The sequence below is a fragment of the Simochromis diagramma genome, unplaced genomic scaffold, assembly GCF_900408965.1.
Source record: "Simochromis diagramma unplaced genomic scaffold, fSimDia1.1 OVJJ01000510.1, whole genome shotgun sequence".
Classification (NCBI taxonomy): Eukaryota; Metazoa; Chordata; class Actinopteri; order Cichliformes; family Cichlidae; genus Simochromis; species Simochromis diagramma.
Genome location: NW_024387326.1, coordinates 2120181 through 2130195, shown reverse-complemented (window position 1 = coordinate 2130195; position 10015 = coordinate 2120181).

Below are 10015 nucleotides of genomic sequence, written 5' to 3'. Positions count from 1 at the left end.
TGGTGGGATTTTGGCCCACTCTTTACAACATTGCTGGAGTTCATTGAGGTTTGTGGACAGGTTTATGCACAGCTTTCCTAAGGTCCTGCTACAGCATTACAGTCGGTTGAGGTCTGAACTTTGACTTGGTCATTGCAACAACTTGATTTTTTTTTCAACTGCTCTATTGTAGATTTGCTGTTGTGTTTAGGATCATTGTCCTTTTGCATGGCCCACTTTGGGCCAAGGTTTAGGCCAAAATTGACAGATGGCCTCACATTTGATTTAGAATAGTTTGGTAAACACAAGAGTTCATGATCAACTCAATGACCGTAAGGTTACCAGGTCCTGTGGCTGCAAAACAAGCCCAAATCATCAACCCTCCACCACCCTCTGACGGTGTTTGTACCAATATGCTGTGTTTGGTTTTCTCCAAACATGGTGCTGTGCATTATGGCCAAACATCTCAATTATGGTCTCATCTGACCAAAGGACATTGTTCCAGAGGTCTTGTTGTTTGTTCAGATGCAACCTGCTCCAGTGTTCTTTTTAAACAGAAGAAGCTTTATCTTTGCAACCATTCCAAAGTGACAGAGACTGATAAAGTCACACAGAAATGAATGTTTCAATGACTAGATGGGTCCATAGCAATTTTTTTGTCTTGAAATTCGGTCCTGATGCAAAATCGTTGAAACCCTGAAAAAAGTCTACCTCTCAAAAGACTACATCATAACCCAGAACTTAAGAGCAAGACTGTATGTTTGATTTATTTCCCTCAAATAAATCAAGGCCTAGATTCAACTTCTAAATCTTTACTCACAACTCTAAGGGGAAAAAATGAGCAGGTGTACGCTCTAGGCTGTATTGGATCTTACTGAAATTAAACCACACATTTCTTTTACATGTAAAAGTTGAATGGCTTATAGCTTATACAAGAGCTTCAAAAGGGACCATGGCTAAATTGCCAGTTGTCTAAACAGTGTTTATTTATTTTTACATAGGTAATGAATTAGATCTGGATAGTTTTTATGTTTGTTACACCATTGATAAAGTGATGAGTTGTCGTGTGTGAGGGAGGCAGGATTAGAACCCAAAATAAGACATGGAGACAAGCTAAAGACAGAAACCAGACACAACTGACTACACACTGGGGATGGTGGGGAGGACACACAGAGGCAACCAAGAAAAATGGGACAGAAAGGGGAACGAAACTCAACGACCTACAAACTAGAAACTTGGGTAAACAAATTAATACTCAAAAATGAATGTTAGAATCACACAATCCCCAAAATGAATAAATCTAAACAATGCAGAACATATCAGATAATACAAAACACCTTAACAATCCAAGAGGCTACCCCCCCCCCCCCCCCCCTCTGTCCCCTTCTGGCTGCCTCTGCCTCAATTTTATCCCACAACTTAGACATTCACATTACTCACACTCTCATTACGCATACATATAGGATCTTGGGGGTGGGCACGATACACAGAGTCCAAATTACCATCAGGGTGTACACCCCACCCCTGGCGTCATTGCCCACCTCTCAATTTTGAATACACGTAGACATTGAGGGCTAGCAGGAGGGACTATGCGCTTACCTGCTGCTCTCTGGCAGGTAGCTCCATGCCCTCCTGGGTTTTAATTGCACCTTAGAACACACATGCATCAACACTACAATGAGCGGGTGGAGGGAGGTTTGGAGTCTTCTCTCACCCCCGTTCTCTGCGGCCTGCTGGAGCGGGGGGGCTAGGAGGAGGAGTTGGCCGTCCGACTGCGGTCTGGAGTGTGGGGCCTCCCTGCTGCTGCGGAGTCGGGGCGGTCTGCCTCTCCCCACCGCAGGGAAAAGGGTAACACCACCTGGGTCTGGGTGCAGTTCCCCCCTCCAGGGGCAAGGGTACCTAGACCCGGTTCGTAGAGTACGCTTGGGGAGTGTGACCGTGTGTACAGCGTCTCTTTATGTCTGTCTCCACGTTGGTTGAGTGTGGAGTAAGTGCATATGAGAGCATGAGGGTGGGAATGGATGTTTGTGTCTGTGTGTGCCTGTATTTCTGTGTCTATATGTCAGGTTGGGTATCAGACGCCACCTCTCTGGGGACATCTCAGGCCCTCCAAGGTTTGGAGGCCTATCTCCACCCACCACCACTTCCCCTGCCAGTGGCGGACTCCCTCAGGTGTCGGTGCGTTGGTGGTTCTTTGTGTCTGGGGGTGGGCGTCTGGGTACACACCGGCTCACTCCTTGGCGGCCGCTTATCGGGGCCTGGAGCCTGGGGCTCGCTCGGGCCACTTCGGAGGTGGGGTGCCCCCGGCCTCTCGGCCTGGGGCTCGGTCACTCAGGCACAGCTGGCTGCCGGCTGAGCTCACGGGCGCGTCACTGCAACTCCCCCTGGCTTCTGCTCCGCGGCTGCTGAGTGAGCCCTCATCTGGGACTCTCCTCAGCTCTTACTGGGACAGTGGCGCGGCTGCCCCTCTGTTGGTCTTCCTTGGTCTCTTGTGTTCTGGGGGCCTCTGGATGTCTGGAGTTTTGATCTCCTCCATACCTGCTTCATGCCCTGGAGGACGGGGCTGTGGCTCCCCACACTCCCTAGCAGATCGTTACATGGAGAAACCTTTGGAATGCAAGCATGCTGATCCACACAGGTATGCACACAGGTGTACACACGGGTATTCACAGACGCGGACTACAGCTTTCTTGGCTGCTGCCTCAAAGCACATTGTGCGCTGTCTATCTTGCGTGCTGCACAATATCGTTTATTATTTAGTATCTACTGATATCTACTGCTAGCTAGTTTATTGTGATGGTGCCGTTTTTTTTTTTTATTTATTATGTTGCTCTTTGTTGTTTGCTTTCTCTTCTGTTTTTTTTCTCCATACAGGTGACCCAGGAGTTTTGTTCTTTTTTTTTTTTTTTTTTTTTTTCTTTCTTCCCCCCTTTCTCACCGTCTCTTCTCCCATTTGGTTTTCTTTCTCTCCCTCTCTTTCTTTCATTCTTTCTCCCTGTCCTATCCTCCAGTCATGTCTGTCCCGTTTGTAGCAACTGAAAATAAAATAAATTCATAATTATAATAAAGGTCAATCAAATGGACCAATATGGCAAGGCCATGACGATCCACTTGGTAAAATAAATCCGCTTGGCATCTTTCTTGGCCTTAAGACAACAATTCTGATGGCCAAAGATCCAAACGGGACACACAAAAAAAACAAAAACAAAACAAAAAAAAAAAACAATCCAAGAATCAACAACCCAGGAACCATGACACAATGACAGCTGGGTTAATCTTCAGCCTCACTGCCACCCTGAAATAGATATGCGGTTATGGAAATGGATGGATGTAGAAAAAAATATTTATACTTATGTATTCTACTTTCCCTCCACATACTGAGATTAATGATAAAAGGGGGCCAAGGCTAATGCCCTGTGCCAGAATTTCAAAGCAAATGATGTGGATCTGCCTCAAAATTGAAAAATTTCTCCTGTTGCTCAGGCTTCATTATTCCACCATGTTTCATGGAATAGTTTTTGCCTAATCTCGCTGTCAGACGGGCCAATAAATAATCACAAATGGAGAGAGCTCAGAGAGCTCATTCTCCACTAAAGCAAGTCAAAGCAATGCAAGCTTTAATGGATTCTTTCTTTGCATAACTCCTTACCAAGTGTCATGGATTTGGTAGTTTTCTCATAATCTTGCTATAAAATCAACAGAACCTAAACAATAATCAGACACAAAGTCAAAGGGACAGACAAATGCATAAGAAACACTCCTGTCTTGCTGGAGAAACCGTTTATGACTTGCCAGTTTATGATTACGTGTGACTGGCATGGCTGTGTGTACAACACGAACCGAACATAACTGGTGATAATGAATTACATCCACATGTGGAAAAGAAAAAGGGACAGATTATCCAGTAGTGAGACTGAGGCTATATACAGTATTATGTTCCTCCACAGGTGCATTTATCACAGAGCCTTGCAGCTCTTATTTCAGCCAGTGGAACTAAGAAGATAACAACACACAGAAGAAGCACTGACAGCTGCTGATTCAAAGGAAAAGACAGATAAGGCAAAGAGGATGGCCATCAGTCTGAAACATGACATTAATAACACTACACAGTATGTTATAATGAGCCTGTACAAACCAAGCATGCATTTTCTCTCATTATATTGTCTTTACCCCCCTTTTCTGCTGGATTTACTTTGCTAACTACTTGAGTTTCACACTGTTACTGTTTTCTGTTTAATTTTGTAAATCTTACAAATAATTTAAACCCCTCTTCTGAGTGTTTTTCCACCCTGTTTTTGGCCTGTGTCTTAGTTCTGAAATGAAGCCCTTCAGGTGCCACGGGGAATCATTTCCCCATGGCACCTGAAGGGCGCGGTCCATTTTTACTCGTTCCGTACAGTACTTTGAAAAAGCAGTACCGATGGGCTGCAGCGGCGTAAGATGGCTCTGTTAAGAATGTTAATGCAACATCCTTGTTTGACAAGATCTTGCATTAATATTTCAGGAAGCAAGCTTTCAAAGGTAAATGTTACATGTAAAAGCCTCATTTTGTCAGGCTCCCTGAGCAGATTGGCTTGGAAAACAAAAGGTCACGCTGGGTTTCTTGACAGATAATACACAGTGGAGGAAGCAGTGATTGAGTTCATTAGTTCTGATGAGTAAAAAACTTTCCCATTGGAAACCGTCCTTAGAAACCAATCACTACATGATTAATATATCTGAGACAATTCACCTCACTTATAGGGGTTAAAACATGGCTAACACACATATATTTAAGGATCCTTTACTTTTCTTTCTCTGTTTCTGAACAACAGTACGTTTGTGTGAACACCGTGGTGCTAGAAGTAGGCCTGTAGAGTTTGATGTTTCCTTTCTTTGCTTTCATGAATATTTAATCCAGCTCACCATCCCCAGAAGGTTCTTTCCAAATGAAAGCTAAAACAGCATCAACAACAACTACAACAGCAGCAACCAATATGGGAACATGCGCCCAATCACCGTATAGCCTCGCAGAGGTTTTTCGGTGTTACGTAATATTGTTGCATTTTCTTGCCAGTTAGCCTTTTGTAAAAAAAAAAAAAGCTAAAGTTGAAAAAAACTGAAATATGAAATTTAAGAGTATAGCAAAAAGCACATGCAAGTTGTGATCCACACACCACACACTCACACACACCACATATACATACACTGAGAAAATTAAGGAACATAAGGTAAGAAAAACTCTGCAGCAGAAGCTAGATAATAACATAAAAGCTTAAGAGGAGATAGTGAAGAGGGAAGAATGACTTAAGCAGTCTTTGCTGTTCCTCCTAAAGCAGTGTGTGTGAGTACACACATTAAGATTTTGTGTTCCACACATTTTATTATTGTGTTTGGTCTTTCAAAGAGAGAGAAAGCTCAGTATATGGTGAAGATTGCAGAGGGAAGATGGGGGAAAAAAAGAAAAAAAGTGACAAGAAGAGGACAAAGGATAGGAAGAAAAGATAGAAATCTATATTGTAAGCTTTATGGATAAAGTTCTTATTCTTAGCCAATTATACTGCATATTTTCCTGCTAAAACGACATCTGATTCTCACATTATTATCTCTAGATATCCAAACTTCAAGATCTCTTTCCACTGCCCAGTTACATCACTTCTGTGAATGCAAAGACAAAACTTTCTTTTTACATTATAATTTTGAAGTCCTTAAGCATTTCAGTAGAAAGAAACCCTTTATTTCTTCACTTTTAACATCAGAGTTTTCAGAATCCTGTTATGCAACACCACCTTTTGAGATTAAAGCAACAGATTGAAGTGGATCACGATGAAAAATCATATGCAAGGAAACAAAGTAACATTGCTGAATGATAAAACTTACATATACCTGACTAGCATGCACCTTGTAGGATAACATTTATCAGCTCTAACCTCCAACATAAGGACATACACAAATTACATTTAGACTCAAGCCTTAAAAGTCACATGAAAATATTGGTTGGTTTATAGCAAAGACTTACAGGTAAATTATGGTTTAACAATGCTGGTGGATTAGCATCTGTGGGCAGTTTCAGACTGGCCATCCACCTGCAGAGAATGTCTGTTATTGAATGGGGGGAGTGTCAAAACTTGTAAAATCATACTGTGGTCTTTCAGAGAAGAGTGAAGTGAATAGCTGAAGTCTAATCAAATGTTAGAAACCTGTATTGTTTTTTTATTTTTTTATTTTTATCTTTAATGTTTTTGTTTGTTCTGCTTCTGCTATTCCTGGTGAACTCTGCTGTCACCCCCTGCACTGTTCTGGCCCACTTGTCAGCCAGTCAGCGTCCTCCAGGTGGAGCAAAGTGCAGTTGGGATTTTGGAGGAGTGACAGTTAGGATCAGGTGTGGCGGTATGCTTTTGGAAAATGGTGTTAGTAATGCTTGCTTCAAAGAACAGAGCACTTAGCTCTTACCAGACAAGAAAAAAGTAATGCAAGGCCCCATGCATAACTATACAAGAGTAGATATATGTTGTGATGTACTTATGACAATGAATGAAATGAATTGAAAAAGCAAATACTCTTTCTTTACTTATACAATGGTTAGCATAACTTTCCTAACATATCACTAACCGCTAACTTACCTGTATGACTTGAATACGCACTTGAAACAGGGAGGACATATAAACGTACAAGGAAAACATTAAAAAGGATGAGTGAGGAGTAAGGAGAACAGGGACTCCACATGCTACACCGATAAACAAACTGAATGTAACAGGAAGTGAAAATATGTGTATTTTAAACAAAAGCCAAGGGAAAAAAATGATATTCTGCAGAAGCAAAACTAACTAAAAAGCTGGGCAGCGCTGATAGTGACAGCAGAGTGAAGAAAAAAAGGTGAGCAGTATTGTTTGCCAAGCAAATTAAGGGATGACAGTCAAGTTGTTGTGTTACTCAGTGTTATAGTTGCTAACACTTACATTTTACTCTGCAGTCTCATTGCCCCAACCAAACCAGCTGATAACAGTTTTGATGAGATCAAGGAAATACTAAAGACGCATTTATATCTGATACCAGTGATAGTGGAACGTGTCAGGTTTCACACAAGGAATGAATCAAAGATTGAATCTATACCTGAGCACGTGGCAGAGCTCCTTAGATTAGTGGAGCATTGTCAGTCAGGGGAGAAGCTGTCAGATGCACAAGTGACAGGCTTGTGTGTGGGCTGCACAATGAGGGCATTCAGAAACGGCTTCCACAAAGGATAGACTAACATTGACTTGGTTTGTGAAGATCCCCATATCTAGGAAGCACAGCAGAAGATATTGTCAAGTTACAAGATGAAAATGCGACATATAAGCACGATCAGTACACAAGGTACTTTCTATTGTGTATCAGAATCTCATATCCCACCAACAAAAATCTCACCTGTATATTTGGAATATGTAATATTATGATATTTGCCACTCATAATGCCTCTACAGAGGCAGTGATTTTAGCTTTTAACCACTTCTTTTCACTTTGTGTGTATGTGTGTGTGTGGGTGTGTGTGTGTGTGTGTCACAGGACTGTGCTAACGCAGTGAAAGACTGCTGGGCCTTGTATGTAAACCTAATCTTTAGACAGTACTCTTCCCCCCAGACTTGAAAACAACCAAGGTACACGGAACATCTTCACAGTCTCCTTGCACAGCTGTTTACACATAACCGTAAAACTGAAGTCACACCTAACAGATGTTTTAAGATTTTACAGCAATTAATTTAAGCAGCAAAACACAAATCCTCAAAGCTTCCTGTATTAATGATTACAATTTTAATTTTATATCCCAAATATCCATCCATCCACTTTCTTCCTGCTGCCGTAGGGTGAGAGCCGGGCTACACCCTGGACAGGCTGCCAGTCTGTCACAGAGAGAGACAGACAGACAGACCTTTCACACCCACTGCCACTTTAGAATCACAGACGCCACTAACAACGTGTCTTTGGACTGTGGGAGCTGAGTTTAGAATAAAGGGAGCTTTGCTGCTGGAACAGATTTACTAACTTAGTTCATATCATCGGACTTTTTCACCTCTTTTTAATAAAGATGTCTCGAGCAGCAGTAATGCCAATAGGCAAGTTTCAAGTTCCAGCTGCTGAACAAATGTTATGTTGTTATTTTTGTTTATGTATTAAATAAATAGCAGTAGGACAATATAAATACATACCTCTACACACATCAGGATAGTCTGGTGTTTTTGTTCTTTATAAAGTCAAATTGCTGATGTCATTGATATTTAGCTTTTACAGGTTTTCCCGTTCTTTATATGTTTTCAACACGGTGGACTCGTCAACTGTAAATAAAAGATGGACTTATGACAAGTGAATATCATATCTGCATCTTATATTTATATATACAGCTGATGATGGATGCAAGAAGAGTGGCTGGTGTGCCTTACTCTTCCTATAAGGTGTAAAGATGCTGGTTAGTGGGGCTGTTGGAATGGTGGAGTACTGCAGCTGGTTGAGTAATGGTGATGCTTTAAGTGCAGCTACAGGAGATGGGCTACACCTGGGGGCAAGCTCAGTATGTGGCAGGGGACAGGATTAAATGGAGGGAACTTGGTGTGGATTTATATAGCAGCCAAATGCCGCTGCTAGCGTTCCTCAAGAAATCTCATTTCTGACCTCTTGCATGGGGAACATGTAGCATTAAGTTTCAGTGAGGAGCCTTAAAAGTGTGCAGACTTTTACATCATAATAAGATTTCTTTTACATGTGAACACCAAGCAACTGAAACCTTGACAGCAAGCATCAAACATCACTTATTAACCATATGAACAACATAAAACATTTAGGGTTTAGGGTTAATAAGAATCTGCTGACTCTGTGTGTGTGTGTGTGTGTGTGTGTGTGTGTGTGTGTGTGTGTGTGTGTGTGTGTGTGTGTGTGTATGCGTGTGTGTGTGTGTGTCTGTGCTAATGTGTACTTCCTGTGGTGTCCTAGTTTTTGCCTGGCAGTCTTTGAGGTCAAATAAGGAGCAAACTTTCTGCATCATGTAAAGAAGAATCCCTCCCACAGGCACAGTACACACACATATGCATGTGTTGCTACATGCACACGCTCACACACTCACACACTCACATGTGAACACGGATGAAAACAATAATTCTGAGTACATGTTGGTCATGCTGTCATTATACACTTCCATAGATGCAATTAATGCAGTACTATCATCCACATAATCACTAACATACACAAAGCAAAGAGACAGCCAGTATCCATGGGTCCTGCAGGAATGGGAAAATACACAGACACACACACATACGACACACACACATTCAAATCTTGAGAACCATGCACCATGACAATTTAATGCACGTGAAATATAAAACTGTCAGAGAAAGCACAGAAGACATACAGACACATGCAGAGGGCAGAGCGGTGTCACATACCATCACCATAGACAGGTCAGCATACGATGACACAGCCAAGATGGACACCACAGCTAGCAGGCATATTGCTACCCAACAAACACACACTCAGGAACAATTTATTGCGAGCAAAAAGGAGACATCATGGGACCTGACGTGGGCCGGGGGTTTTCATCTGATTGGCTGTCACATGCACTCTGGTTATCGTGACAACGGCTGTCCCTGCAGGATAGTGGCAGCCCGAGCTCGGCGTGGAACTGAGCCATGACACTGATGAGGGAGATGGAAACTTTTTGAGCTTCCGTGACGATTTCCATTTAGGGAACACAATTAATTATAATTTAATCAGCTGTTAATTTACCATTTGTCCACAAAGGCTTTTAGAAAGTGTTCCAAAAACAGAAATCTGGAAGATTTAAAGCTTCTGATTTCTTTCAATGTCCCAAAGTCCTCTCAATTCCTGTCCAGTTTGGGGCTAAAGTTGTCGAAAAAAATGAATTTCCACCATCCACTAGTTGGTTCCTCAGAGTTTACTCACTCTTTGTTGAATATCACATTATTGCTGATTGCAAATATCTTATTTCACCTCGGCATGTTTGTGTGTATTGCCTCATCTCATTCTTTTCCATTTTGCTGAAAAAAGTCCCATTAAAAGGTGATTCTGT